The sequence below is a fragment of the Schistocerca cancellata genome, chromosome 6 (genome assembly GCF_023864275.1).
Source record: "Schistocerca cancellata isolate TAMUIC-IGC-003103 chromosome 6, iqSchCanc2.1, whole genome shotgun sequence".
Taxonomy (NCBI): domain Eukaryota; kingdom Metazoa; phylum Arthropoda; class Insecta; order Orthoptera; family Acrididae; genus Schistocerca; species Schistocerca cancellata.
Genome location: NC_064631.1, coordinates 578,486,701 through 578,501,928, shown reverse-complemented (window position 1 = coordinate 578,501,928; position 15,228 = coordinate 578,486,701). Strand labels below are relative to the sequence as shown.

Sequence of the window (15,228 nt, the reverse complement as noted above, 5' to 3'; positions counted from 1 at the left end):
GGGACGTTGCCTTTCGCGGGCAAGTGCTCTACCAACTGAGCTACCCAAGCACAACTCACGCCCCGTCCTCACAGCTTTACTTCTGCCAGTACCTCGTCTCCTACCTTCCTACTCGGGACCTTTGCTTTGCCGAGTTCGAGTCTCGGTCCGGCACACAGTTTTAATCTGCCAGGAAGTTTCATATCAGCGCACACTCCGCTGTAGAGTGAAGATTTCATTCTAGAAACATCCCCCAGGCTGTGGCTAAGCCATGTCTTCGCAATATCTTTTCTTTCAGGAGTTCTAGTTCTGCAAGGTTCGCAGGAGAGCTTCTGTAAAGTTTGGAAGGTAGGAGACGAGATACTGGCAGAAGTAAAGCTGTGAGGACCGGGCGTAAATCGTGCTTCGGTAGCTCAGATGGTAGAGCACTTGCCCGCGAAAGGCAAAGGTCCCGAGTTCGAGTCTCCGTCGGGCACACAGTTTTAATCTGCCAGGAAGTTTCATATCAGCGCACACTCCGCTGCAGAGTGAAAATCTCATTCTGGAAACACAAGGTTTATTTCCAATTCTTTAAGTGTACGTAAAGTGTGGGTGCAATATTCACGAAAATATGAACCAGTTGCTTATCAGAAAGAGGTGAAGGAGGAAGGCAGTTCTGAAGCAGAAGTGAAGTACGAATATTTTGTTCATTACTAAAAAGAATAGTTTAATTACCCTTTTGACCGTCCAAGAGCAGTTGTCTGTTCTACCTGTGAGATGCTTACAGCCCAGATACAGGGAGAGAAGAATGGAGTAAGCGACAAAAACTTCAAGCAGAACTAAAGTTCATGCAAGGAAAGCTGCAAACTTTTGCCAGGATCTGTAAGAGCAACTACAGCAAGAAGGTGGTCCTGTGCATGGAACCAATGAGTGCATCTGCTTTGACTATATGCAAAACATACTGTTTCCGCATATTCCAGTCAGTGAGACGTTTAACTGTCGTAAACTGTTGTATGTTTTTGGAATACACAAGACTTTCAAATGGTGATGCCTTCTTCTATCGACACTGCCTTCTTTTATCGGAACACGGAACTCTTAGGCAAGAAAAGTCTCAAATGAAGTGGTTTCATTTCTTGCCGTTTTCATACCCGATTACATTAGCCCCAACATTACGAATCTGTTTATAATCACGGATGCTTGCACGTCGCAGAATAGAAACAATAACGTTGTGATTTTGTTTTTCGTTCTCTGCTGAAAGCAAGCAGTTTTGAAGCTGTGCGCCATGTATATACGACACGTGGGCATTCATATGTCCCTTGCAACAGGGATTTTGGGCGCTTGGCATTGTTGAAAAAAGAAAAGGATACTGTGTACACTGCAGAACAGTAGACTGATATTTTGAAGTCACCGTCTTCACGGAATGCCACGTATGCTAAAAATAATCAAGATATGACCAAGGATAAAAAACATACTTTTGCAAAATAGATCCCAAACATGTTGATACAAGTTCCAAGGACAGAAAGAAATGGGCTGCAACTTCTTACAAAACAACATATAATACAGATAGTACTGTGACTACATCAACATTGGCCAGCAATACACTCACTCAAGTTTTCACGTTGAAGAACATTGAGCTTCCCAAGAACGGCCCTAATAATGCCCCTAAAGAAGAGATAGCGCCGAAAGGGCCAAAAGTAAAGACATGATGAAGTAGGTAGATAGTATCCCTATTGAGTTTAAATAATCATTTCAAGAACCGATAAATAAGTACGGAAACCTTACTAGTGATAATGCAGAAAGTGGTAGTGAAGTTTCAGGTACTGACAGCGATTATAAGTTTATAAATCACAATATTTTTAAAGTAATTTTCTCAGAACCTTCGCTTTTTTCATTTCAAATGGTCGAGACTTGCAAAATGACAAATGTCCACGTTATTAATATATTTTGTTAGAAGAAGTCATAAGAAGTTGGGAACCAATACTCTCAACACAACCTTTTCTGGGAGTAATTTCTAGCACTAAAAAAAGTGCATTTAATAACGAAACAACTAAAAAACCTATTTTCTCAAAACTGTGTTTGTTTGACGTGTACTGTCTTGCATACGACTCCCTCCATTCAATAAATAACCCGCTACGATAACGTTTAATGGTCGCACTATCTACGACACTCACAGTAGAGCACTCAGAACACTAGCGAATTGCCATTGGCTGTCGCATAATGCGTAACATAGGTGTGCAGAATGAGCCTAAACTCGACTGTCAATAGTTCTGGTTCCCTGGCAACTGCACGAAATCAGCGGAAGGGATCATTTTTGTGTTCCAAAGTGCTAGCAGTACTCGAGCTAAGACAATAACTGTGTATACGGAGTTAAGAGAATGGGGCACCATGCTCGAGCCGCTCCTCAAAGCCTCAGAATTCTGCAGGCACTGCTACGTGACACCTGAGGTGATGTACAGAGCGACGTCACTGGACAGTCCCAGTGGCTACCTGGAGACGTGATTTGGAGTGATAAAACATGCAATACCATGAGGGAAACCGGTGGGAGGCTTTAGGTTTACCGAACTCCTGGAGAACGTTACCTCCCATCGTGTGTAGAGCCAACAGTGCTGTTACGGTATGGGGGCATTTTTTGTGGTCTGCATATGGCCCCGTGACTGCGCTTAAAAAAATGCAAATTGCGGAAGAAATGGACGCGGAAGAAATGGACACTTTTTACAGCTGAGTGTGCTGCGTACAGCATAGGAACAGACGATGATAGATTGTATTAGCGTGACAGTGCACCATATCATAAAGCAGCCGTCTGTAAGGCAATGGTTCAAATGGCTCTGAGCACTATGGGACTCAACATCTGAGGTCATCAGTCCCCTAGAACTTAGAACTACTTAAACCTAACTAACCTAAGGACATCACACACATCCATGCTCGAGGCAGGATTCGAAGCTGCAACCGTAGCGGTCGCACGGTTCCAGACTGAAGCGCCTAGAACCGCTCGGCCACTTCGGCCGGCGTAAGGCAATGGTTTGTGTACAATACTGCTGGCCTTCCCAGAGTCCCGAACTGAATCTACGGAACACCTTTGGATTGAGCTAGAACGTCGATCTCACTCCATCCCACAGTGTCAAACATCGCTACCTTCTCTGGTTTCGACTCTTGAGGACTAATGGGCTGCCATTTCTCTACAGACAATCAGACACATCACTGAAAATGTCTCTAGAAGATTTTAAGGCGCCATTAAGGCGAATGGTGGACAAACCACATATTAGTGTCCATAACAGTTGTCTAGATACTTTTGATCACACAATGTTTATCTAACGTATTTAATCAATAATGCAGCAGAATTTAACGTAACATACCCCACAATGATTTGTCTACAGGCCGGACAAAACAGTTTTGAGAGAAGTTTCCCGTTAAGTCCATAGCGTTGTTGATAGAGCACATGTCCTGTTTCTGAGAACATTCTTTCAGAAGCTGACGACTTGGCAATACAGTTCAAACATTTAAGTGCAGTCTTGGCAAAGTAGTGCCGACGATATGGTTCCATATTTCAACTGGTATACTGTTAAATATCTACTATGAGATGTTTCAGATAACAGCTGAACTATGATGGTTCGCAAATTACTATTTTGAGTAGTATTTTGTAAATTTTGTTTCTCCATTCTCTTGTAATGAATCAATGGATTGCCCACCCTCACAGTTGTACCAACAGTTGAAAGCAAAACGTAGATAGTTTTGACTGCCTTTGAACATGCTAAAACATCTTTAAGTTCTTGACTCTCGGATCGAGTAACGTTGATATGGCTAATGCGTTATCATGTTCAGATGATAGTTAGCGCTTTTTGATTTCTGATACATTACTCTTCAGAATCTCTCCAATAGTCTTACCTGCCAGATATCTGGATATTTAACATACTACAGTAATGCGTGTCTCGACTGTACTTCGTAAATAGGTGGAACGACTTTCAGCAGTTTTAGCCTTATTCAAAAATTTGAAAAGGTAGCGTATCTTTACGGGTTCGAGTCCCGGTCGGGGCACACATTTTCAACATGTCCCCAATGAATTGTATCAACGCCTGCTTGCAGCTAGGGTGTCAATTTAATTATCATTTCATTTCTAGCAAAGCTGCATGGTCATCGACGGTAACTGTTCTTTCGGGAACAGATACTACCGTCATATATAGTTAAAAATATGGGTTCCCGGCCTTTGACCTTCTTGTGCGAACGCACACACTATGCCCGAACTCGTACGGGACTTGGTAGATTAATCTGCCACGAGTAATGAGTATGATGGGCAAACATCTAATAGGCGCACTACGAATGTAGTGTTGTGGGCATGTTGGGAATGTGGATCTCACGGGGGGCGTGCAAGGGATAAGTCCCTGCAGATGCACTATCCTCTGTGCCCTCGGTGGCTCAGATGGATAGAGCGTCTGCCATGTAAGCAGGAGATCCCGGGTTCGAGTCCCGGTCGGGGCACACATTTTCAACATGTCCCCAATGAATTGTATCAACGCCTGCTTGCAGCTAGGGTGTCAATTTAATTATCATTTCATTTCTAGCAAAGCTGCATGGTCATCGACGGTAACTGTTCTTTCGGGAACAGATACTACCGTCATATATAGTTATAAGTAGCATGGTAGTTTTGCCAACATCGAATATCTTTAATATCAATGTTAGCTGTTCAAAGACGTCATAATCGATAATGTCCTAATATCGATACCGGTGATCATCCAAAATCCCTAGCGGGACCTATCGTGGTCACCTGAATAGACACAGCTAAGAACCAGTTCAAAACAGTGCCTCCCAGTCTAAGCACGGAAATTGGTCGCGGAAAATGTCCTCGCGGGCAGCCGTAACGGCTTGCTGTTGACGACGAGAAAGAGAATGGAGTGTTAGTGCTGACGGAAATTGTAGAGAAACATGTAGACAAAATGTTAAAGTTGAGTAAATCTATGGCGCGCAAATTGTTGCAAGAGGGGCATGATGCTGATCGAGGTGGAATTTAAGTACGTATCTCAAACAATAAGTATTAAGGGAGACACGTATTCCACTGACGAAATGGATTTATGTGATAACAGTATAAACAAATAGTAACTTTGTGAAAACTTCACAGCTTCTGTCGCACAGAACTAGGCTTCTACGCTGACGATATAAAACACTGGATACATGTTCTGTGTGTGGTATTTTGTTTTACAAGAATTAACGAATGATTGAGTACGAAAGTGGCGACATAGTTTTATAAAAATTAAGTTTTTACGAGAAAGTAAAGCATCGGAATCAAAGTAGCCAGTGATCTACTCAGACGAAACATGAGTCGTATATATTACACTGGGTACAAATCTTGTCACAGCGATAGTCTGCGAGGATTATTGTGGAACAAAACTTCAGTCTATGCCTAATTGTTGGCTAATGTCTCCCTTCCATGCTTACTGTGCGTAAACATGACAGTGCTACCATCCCCGTCAGGTCAGCTGCCCGCTTTGTCAGGTAACATGTAGCGTCGTCTTCTCGCTGCGGACAAAAGACAGCGACAGAGTAAAAGCCGAGTCCGCAAATACCCTCTCCCTCCCGTAGGCCCAAAGGTGGCGCTGACAAGCATCATTATCAAAAGCTTCACACGGCATCAGTATCAATCCATTTGACACTTCAAAGAGCTTTGGCATTTAATCCAAACAATTAGCCCACGGAGTGTCCTCTGGAACTTCACACCACCACATCTCCTCCCCTTTCCCGCAGACATCAATGACGAAATTCTCCTCCACCCCAGGATTCGAGGTGTCTATCTTCGAGCGAAGCGCCGCCGTAATGTGTGCACTTGCAACATCGTATACGGTTAGCTATGACATGGATCGCCGAACGTCTATTTTGTTTTCGGAAATGCTGGTGGCGAGTCACTATCCAAAATTTACCAGGAGCGCTTAGCGAAGTGATGGTCTGTCCAACACTACGGCTCCTGTTTCATGTTACGTCGTTAAGGGAGCTTTTCCTACGCGCTCGTAACACTCTAAATATGCCCCAACATTTCGTGAATGTTTTTGAATTCCCGGTTATTCAATTGGTGGAGATTTTACAAAAGAAAGAGTGTCCATGAGTAGAGGATGACAGCAAATCGGAACAGATAATCGATTTATTTCAATTTCTGATATTTCACTACGAATTCGTTTACATTATAAAAAACAATGTGAGAAACATCAAATCGAAATCAATATGGGTGTTAACAGCCGATAAATGCGGTCAAAATCTGAAACGGATTCTACCAACAGAGATTAACTCATATCTGTCGATGATAGTCCTAAATTTCAAGTAAATACAATCCAAGGGTCTTATTTCTCGAAAAGTAAAATCCAAGATTCTTCAACAACAAGAACTCTATGAAAGCAAATCGAATTTAAACGTACGTGTCATTCCTCCCGAAGGAAGGAAGATTAGGGTTTAAAGTCCCGTTCACATCGAGGACATTAGAGACGGAGCACGAGCTCTGAATGATTCAAGGATGGGGAACAAAATCTGCCGTGCCCTTTCAAAGGAACTATCCCGGAATTTGCCTGGAGCGATATAGGGAAAATCACGTAAAACCTAAATCTGCATGGTCGGATGCTGATTCGAACCCTCGTCCTCCCGAATGTGAGTCCAGTGTGCTAACACTTCGTCACCTCGCTCGGTCATTCCTCTAGCGAGCGTCTCTCATTTGGAAACTTGGCGTAACATATAGTTAAGGCTTCATATCAATCAACTCTTCTTCAATGGACTGTTGCGGAAGGCATGCAGTGGGTATAATAATGCGCAAACAAAACAATGTTGTGTCAGTCACACGTGAAGTGTATTCACTTAGTGCTTCGATGGTCACACTACTAATCATAACGTACATAGAATGAAAATGCGACTGATGCAGAATATTGTTTCATTGGAGTAATACTTCTATCGAATCTACGTCATCTAGCAGCTTGCAAGACGTATTCAAATTATTCGACAATTCTTGATGATTCTTCGGAAGTCGCTGGTATTAACTACACTGGATACGTTAAACTTCCCAATTTTTTGCAATTCAGGGGCGCACCGTACACTGTCAATTTGTAAATGAGTGACAGGTGACAAACCAATCAAAATCAAGTGGAAAATAGGGTCCGCACTTAAATAGAAATTAGTGATATATTGTAGTGAATTACTTATTTTACATTATTATTTTACCTGGCATTTTTTTTCTGCGATCGTCTGCACAAGTCAAGCTGGACAACGAACTGGTTACAGCTGGTAATTTTCGATGGGCCTGAATGTAAGCGTAAGCACAGCAACCAGTCATGACATCTCTGAAACACTACAGTCCCTTACACTACAAAATTTGCTAGTACGTATATATAACGTCTTCCGCTAACAAAAGTTTAGGGCCTACCGCTACTTGGTAGAAAAAGTAGTATTCACTATAAAGGGATAAAAGAGTAACATTCTCTTATGTTCTGTGGCTACGTATTTCATAGCACATATCGGGTTCTACACGAAGTTTGAAAGTTTAATGGCGCATTAAACACTTTATTATGTACAATGCCAAGGAGGTAGATGGCAACAAACTGATTGCCTTTCCGGAAGACACAATAAACAATCGAAACTGATTTCCAAGTTCCCCAGTTAACACAGTATTGCCTTTTCTTCCAGTTTACAGTTAGTAAATAAGTGTAAGACTAACCGAATTTAAATGATGCTACTAGAATACTAGGCGACTCGACAGTTCAGAGGAAAATCTGGCCTCGAGGACTGAACCGTACGCCCAGCATCGCCCTAGTAACGGAAGCCATAAACCGTGACAGTCGCCCCATCAATTTCAAGGCTCATGGTTGCGCACTGTAACCTCACTCAAGGCAAGGCGCAAATCCGTGTCCGCGTCGATGCAAACCGAGATTGTGAATGCTCAGAACAATCGTAGAAGTGAATGACGGTGGACTGCAGATGTAAAAATAAACCTACACTCTCCAATGTATCTCAATACTTCAAGTTTCTAAATTGACGTTGCACGCTTTTGAGAGTTCGCTGTGAGTGTCCAAATGATGCGCAGAGGCACCGAAGAGAACGACATTGAGGTTCAATGGGATGCACAGTGGTAACGTCCTATGCACACACTGTTGAACAAATATTTGGAACAAAGGACCACGGCAGACAAGAGTGGATCTCTGACCATACTTGGCATGTAATATAGCAGAAGAGGCCGGGAAAATTCCGGCTAAACTGCGCACAGACAAGGGAAGTAAAAGAAGAAATCCAACAGGAATTTTACATATTAAATAGGATGGTGAAGAAGAGTTTCAGAAAAGATGGGAAAACATTCATCAATAATCTCTCTGCTAAGGCGGAGGCAGCAGCTAACAGAACCGATAGCTAGATCGTACATCAAATCACAAGGAAACAATCAAATAAGAAATTTGGGAATTATGTGCCGACCAAGGACAAGGAAGGAAAACTACTCACAAATCGAGAAGATACAACATTTTGAGAACGTTCTGAACCGTGAAACTACAGATGACACTGTAACTCAGCTGAATATGGACGGGAAAGGACTCCCACAACATGTCAATTAACGTAGAACAGCCATCCGAAGAAGAAATCGCTTAAGTAGCCCAACAAAAATGGAAAAGGGCCGGGCCTGGATACCATCACTCCAGAGTTACTCAAAGTAAATCCCTCTATAACAGCACAAATTTTACATCCACTCCTGACAGCCATATGGATGAACGAAAAAGTACCGAATGATTGGAACAGAGGCATGCTTATGAAGCTCTCCGAGAAAGGAGACCTATCGGTTTGTGATAACTGGAGAGGCGTCACCTTCTGTCAAACAAGACCCTCTCGTGAATAATCCTAAATAGGATAAAAGGATATGTAGATAAAACTCCTTGAGAAAAATAGCTGAACATTCATATGAATACTAATTGCCGCTTTACATGCTGTTTGTAGATTCTGAAAAGGCATTTGACAGTATAATTAGAATAAAAATAAAGAGCTCACTGCAAACTTTTGGAACTCCCAAGGAAATAATTGCTCTTGTTAAGTGCATGTATGAAAACTACACGTGCCAGGTTCAACATCAAGGCCTGCTTCCAGGTCCAGTAACAGTGAAAACAGGAGTTGAGCAAGACTGCACGCTCTCACCGATACTATTTACCACAGTACTCAATCTTGTAATGACGCAAGCAATGGATAAAGTAAGAGAAATAAAATGGAGCAATGGAAAACACCAAGAAGACCTAGATTTTGCAGGTGACCTTTGCCTTCTATCCCACAGCCTCAACGACATGAAAGAGAAATTAGATCTGAGGTCTGCCGCGAAGAAAGTCAGTTTGAAAATTAATGCCCAAAAAATGAAAGACATACGGGCAAATGATAACAACACAGCAGAGCTTAAGCTCGGGAGGCAGGTAATCGAAAGGGTGGATAACTTTTGCTACCCTGGAACCATTATTACACCATATGGTGGTGCAACAGAGGACATTAACAGCCGCATCAACAAAGCCAAAAGCGCTTCGGCAGCTCTCCGCTATATCTGGAGATCAAGACGAGTAACACTGAGGAGCAAATGGCGGATATTTGAAAGTAATGTAAAAGCTGTGCTTCTATATGGATGTGAAACATGGAAAGTGACCAAGAAGCTAATCATAACCTGCAGACATTCAGCAATAGATTTCTGAGGAGCATCCTGGGGATATGGTGGCCAAATGTCATTTCTAACGAAACACTCTGGGAAAGAAACAACCAGAAGCCGATTGAGCTGCAAATGAGAAGCAGGAAGTGACGATGGTTAGGAGACCAAATGAGGGCACTGCGAAGGAAGCACTTTATTGGATCCTGCAAGGACGACGGAGATGAGGCCGGCCCAGAATGACATCGAGACGATCAATTGAAGCAGAAGGTCAACAGCAAGGAATACGATGGGATGAAGTGAAAATACTAGCAAAAGACAGAGCAAGATGGCGATCCATCGTTGCAGCCCTATGCTCCGCATAAGAAGCCGAAAGAATTAATAACAAAAATCCATGCGAATAACAACTCATGTTTCCGCTCTACAGGAGTAAACATGTAAAATATGGATCCATTCCGCATCATACGTTGGGCGAAACAATGAGAGCAACTGCAGTGACTTCAGTAATTATTACACGTGTAACCAATTAATTAATTCGATAATTATTCTCAATGGTAACTGCCGATGTAGCAGCAGAAGAATCGCCGAGTGTTCAACGTTACATGTCAACAATGAACGCTTCATATTTAGCCACGTACGTGAGCGGTTACTCTCTTTTGCGAAGAAAATAAAACCATGCAAGACCGTCGAGAAGTCGTCATTATGCACTACTGATCTTAAAATCAATCTCCACGTAAAATTTTCACGGAAGGGGCCCCAAATCGTATACTGCGTACCTGCCGTTACAGCCTGACGACGCTGCTGTGTTTCCAACGGCAATGCGACACCTACTTGCACATTTAGTCGATTGGAAAATGTACCTGTATCCATTGGCAACAAAAATTTACAACTGAAGACACTGTCTCCAAATACTTAGCCTGAAATGAAAGGTCACCCCTAGCTCCCCCCATGACGGCCGTGGAGATTATTCCAAAAAACATTCAACGGCAATTCGGGTAAGGTCGATCACTGGCTACAGACCATGCCACATCTTCACCTTAAGCGCCCGAAAACTTCCTTCCAGCACAGTGCCTCGCTGGCGGGATTTTCTCTTCTACGGCAGAAGCATGTTACGAGCATGAACGCCACTGCATGTGTTTGCTGCCGTTGCCCTGACGTATGTGTACTGCATGGGTGACTTCATTCAGCTACAGGTGGGTAATCTTCGTGGTGGATTTAGCTACAGATTCTGCTGAATGATGATGATGTTCAATCACAAATGCCTACGCTAATGGACGAGCATAAGCAACATGAAGGCAACGCGGGGTAGTGTGGCTAGCTTGCTCCTTTGACTTAAATTCGATTGAACATGCATGTAAAATTTTAGGCAGAGGTGTAGCCCTTGAGATGCGTCTACGATTAGATTGTTTTGTTCGACTCTATACGCAGCCGCTTGATGCCTTCTACATCGCAATGAACTCTTGCGGTTGGCGTTACTCACTCTCGATCACGGGAGCCCGGGTTCAGTTTCCGGCCGGGTCGGGCATTTTCTCCGCTCGAGTCTGGGCGTGTGTTATTATTGTTATTATTATTATTATCATAATCATCATCGACGTGCAAGTCGCCGAAATGGCGTCAAGTAAGAGGACCTGCACCAGACAATCGAACTCCTCGGAAGGGAACTCCAGACTAAATATGCCACACGCACATTTCATTCCTTTTCTTACATGCGTATGTTATGTAAGTCGAAAACGGATGTTGCGCGCCTAAGGGTGTAGTTTCTCGTACTTTCTGCAAATCTCGTGCACTATTTGGTAGATTGAAACGAAGCGAAATCTGCCTTTTTACAACATATTTTAGTAGTGTTTTCTTGCGTGTTTCTCTCCGCGATGTGTATCAGTTCTGAAGGTTATTTTAACAACACATTTATGGCAGTATACGATTGCACGGTCAACAAATCAAGAAATTTAAGGTCTAATAAATTAAGAAAAAAGTGTAAATTGAAGGTTTATATAAATTTATTTATTATGTATTTGCGTGGTAGTAACTCTGAATTTCATTTTCTATCTGTGTAGAACCAGCGTGGTAGTGACTCTGAATTTCATTTTCTATCTATGTAGAGCCAGCTGTCTCAAAATGCCAGAACTTTGACAGTTTCTGAACCCCAATACATAGTCAATAATAAGTTATGTTATTCTCTTATTTACATACATTTGCAAATATTGCCATGAAGCCATTTCAGTAGCGGTAAACGAGAAATGTAATAAAACTGAACAAAATTTCGTAGTCACCTAGAACCTTCCTTGCGTAATTTGTAGTTTCAAGAACAATACAAAAAAAAAAAGGTTCAAATGGCTCCGAGCACTATGGGACTTAACATCTGTGGTCATCAGCCCCCTAGAACTTAGAACTACTTAAACCTGACTAACCTAAGGACATCACACACATCCATGCCCGAGGCAGGATTCAAACCTGCGACCGTAGCAGTCGCGCGGTTCCGGACTGAGCGCCTAGAACCGCTAGACCATCGCGGCCGGCCAAGAACAATACAGTCAAGGAAAAGTACTATGTACTTACAAACACGAAACTAGAGCTGAAACGTGGAAATTAATCAGCAGTTTCCAGCTGACACCTTTATATTGCAAAAGAGTAAGAGTTGCTGCATCTTGCCTAGAGACAAACATTATTACCTTTTCAAGCGGGAAAATTAAATTTTGCAATGTCAGTTTTATTTGAGAACACTGGCAACACATGGATGGCATATTGCATATGCGTTAACTGCATGCATTCAGTCACGTTTGGTGCATGTGCTTTGGTTCTCCTGAATCTGCACGTCAGTGGGACGATGTGGACGCACATCAGTACTGCCGTCCCGGGCCAACGCTTATCTCTAAAGGGCTTTTGTCAAACAGTGAGAAGCATTACGACAAGCCTTTCTGGACAGAGTGCTCCACATTACGGTTTTGCATACCGTATTGCCTTCGATGGCATCACAAGGTATTCTCATTTGCTTGTCACTCGCGTGGGACACCACACACGGTAAGTAAATGTATGCTTGGGTGCAAAACTGCAAATGGGTCACTGCCACGTAACAGAGCTCCATGAAACTGGACCATGAATAGAAAGAACTGCTACAGTACAGTACAGAGAGGAACTGAAAGAAATACGTAATGGGATGAACAGAAATGACGCTATCATTCAAAGACAATAACTGTGTTGAAGTCACTGCGATTTATGATGGTACCCTGGACATTACAAAAGGTGGTATATAGTTCTTAATGGGTGTGTGATCACCCCAGACGACAAAGCATGTAAGGCTCTGCAGTCATGGACTGTGCGGCTGGTCCCGGCGGAGGTTCGAGTCCTCCCTCGGGCATGGGTGTGTGTGTGTGTGTGTGTGTTCTTAGGATAATTTACGGTAAGTAGTGTGTAAGCTTAGGGACTGATGACCTTAGCAGTATATATATATATATATATATATATATATATATATATATATATATATATATAATTTTTTTTTGGGACAAAGAATGGTCTGCAGCGTGCACCCATTTGGCCACGAGGTTGGTAAGGAGTTCTTGCGTTAGGGCGCTGATATGCGGGTGTCAAAGGAACACAATGTATTGGTCATCGGACAAAGATATCACTCCCATGCAGTCGCCGCGCTACTGAGGAGCGAGAGATTGTGTGCCTTGCAGTCCTATTAAATGTGGTTGTAACTGCATCGGCTGTTTGACGTGGATCCCTTCTTGCCTCCTGCACAATGTAGCGGTCATCTGTTGCTGTAGCTGACTGTGGTCAATCGCCTCCTCTCCTTCATGCGGCAATGCCCAGCGCTTTGGGACATTTCCCATGAACGTGAAACAATGTTGTAAGCAACACCAAATTCCTGAGCAACACTCGTCACCCTCCTTCATCTTCCAGTTTCCCAATGACACTTCCGCATGCGACTTCACCCAAATGTTGTCTCCGAGCCATTTTGTGACGTAGAACACCCCACAGTGCAGCTTAATTGCTCACCAATTTACGCAGACTGTCTTTTCCCGTTCCTTCAACTGTCTCGCGTCCCATGGCCAGCCACATTTGGCGCTTTGGTCACGCTGATCCCACGCCATGTAACATCCAGCTTTCTGTATCCATCTGGGAGACCTCTGGCAACGTGCTTCCGCACTTTCATCCATTTCCACCGAGCAGTTAATGTGATATGTTACTTTATCTAGTTTTGTACACCCTTAACATTTGCAGAGCAGTGTACTTACGCAAATATACTCCTCGGGCCACAAGCAGTGCATGGCCAAGGGCGGGGGTATCAGCACAGATATTATCGATTTTCTGTCCTATTCCATTCACGTACTGAGCAAGCAAATATAGAGGCCTCTGCACGCACCCTAATCTCCCTTATCTTATTCTCAAGAACCCTACACTAGATAGACGACGATGACAGCGTAATGATCGTACAGACTTCTTCGAATACAGGTTTCGTGAGTACTTCGTCGTCTTTCTTCCAAAGATTCCCATTTAATTTCGTGAGCATTTCTGTTACGTCTCTGAATTCGTTCGTTAACCATTACCGTGCCTCTTTGGCAAGGATTCCAAGCACTGCAACATTACTCCGAATTAGTTGCACTATCGTCTTGTATGCGATTCCATTTACAGATACACTGCAGTTATAGATAACACTCTCCACAAATCTAAGTCTTCCATTCACCTTTCCCAAAACTGATTTTACATGATCGTCAGTTCCATATAAGTACTTAGTATTAACCTTAAATACTCAGACGAGATTACGAGCTGAAGATGTTCATCACTAACCTGGTAATAGGATATTATCAGGTTCCTTCTCTTCGTTACAGACATTACCTTAAATTTGCTCACATTTCAAGAGAGATACCGTTCATTACTTCAAGTGGACACGTTATCCAATTCTTTCTGCTATTCGTTACGACCGACCAACGCGAATACTTTTTTTTTTACACAACAAAATCCTCATCGAACACTTTTGTAGTGCTGCCGATCCGTCATTTATGTATTGCCAGGACATTAGCTGCCCTACTACGCTTCCTTGCCGCACCTAGGTTACTTCCGTTTCTGTGAAACATTCGCCGTCCAATATAACCTATCACGTTGTATTAGTCGAATATTCATGGAGGGAATCGCATACTGCGAAGATGCTCCGTATGGGAAGGCTTCAGAAAGTGACTTACACACGTCGTCCCACGACAAGACCACTGCACAACACGTGCGGCGCATTGTCAGAAGAGAGAACATGTTCTGGATTTCCTGCAGACGCACTTCTGCTGCGTAACGGATAACAGATGGAGCAGTGTCAAGAGTGAAATGGCACAGCAACTGGAAACGTACTCCAAAGTTGAAGTGCGCCGGGCTGTACGACTCTTGTGGGCAAATTGCACTGTGAAATTCTGGCCGCATGTGGACCAAACGCTATACCGCGTCCAGCCTTAATGAAATAGTAAAAACAGTTCGATGAAGGCCGCATAGACTTGCGTGATGCTAATCGAGAAGGAAGGCCACTGATGTCCAGGTAATCGAGAAACTGATTCGCAGCAATTGCAAATTTTCCGACGATGTGGAGTTCACACAGCGGTTCTCGAATGGCTGCTTGACTCAGGAGCGGACTAATATGGTAGAGGAATTGAATGATCGGTAGA

The 15,228-nt window shown here is 43.1% G+C and overlaps 1 protein-coding gene and 1 non-coding gene across 5 annotated transcripts in view; one reads left to right on the top strand and one right to left on the bottom strand.

Moving 5' to 3' along the window:
- LOC126088561 (aryl hydrocarbon receptor nuclear translocator homolog) overlaps positions 1 to 15,228 on the bottom strand; it is a 541,269-nt gene that overhangs the window by 290,365 nt on the left and 235,676 nt on the right. The window lies entirely within an intron of this gene.
- Positions 4,357 to 4,431, top strand: Trnat-ugu (transfer RNA threonine (anticodon UGU)). The gene has a single exon. It is a non-coding gene; the product is annotated as a tRNA-Thr (tRNA).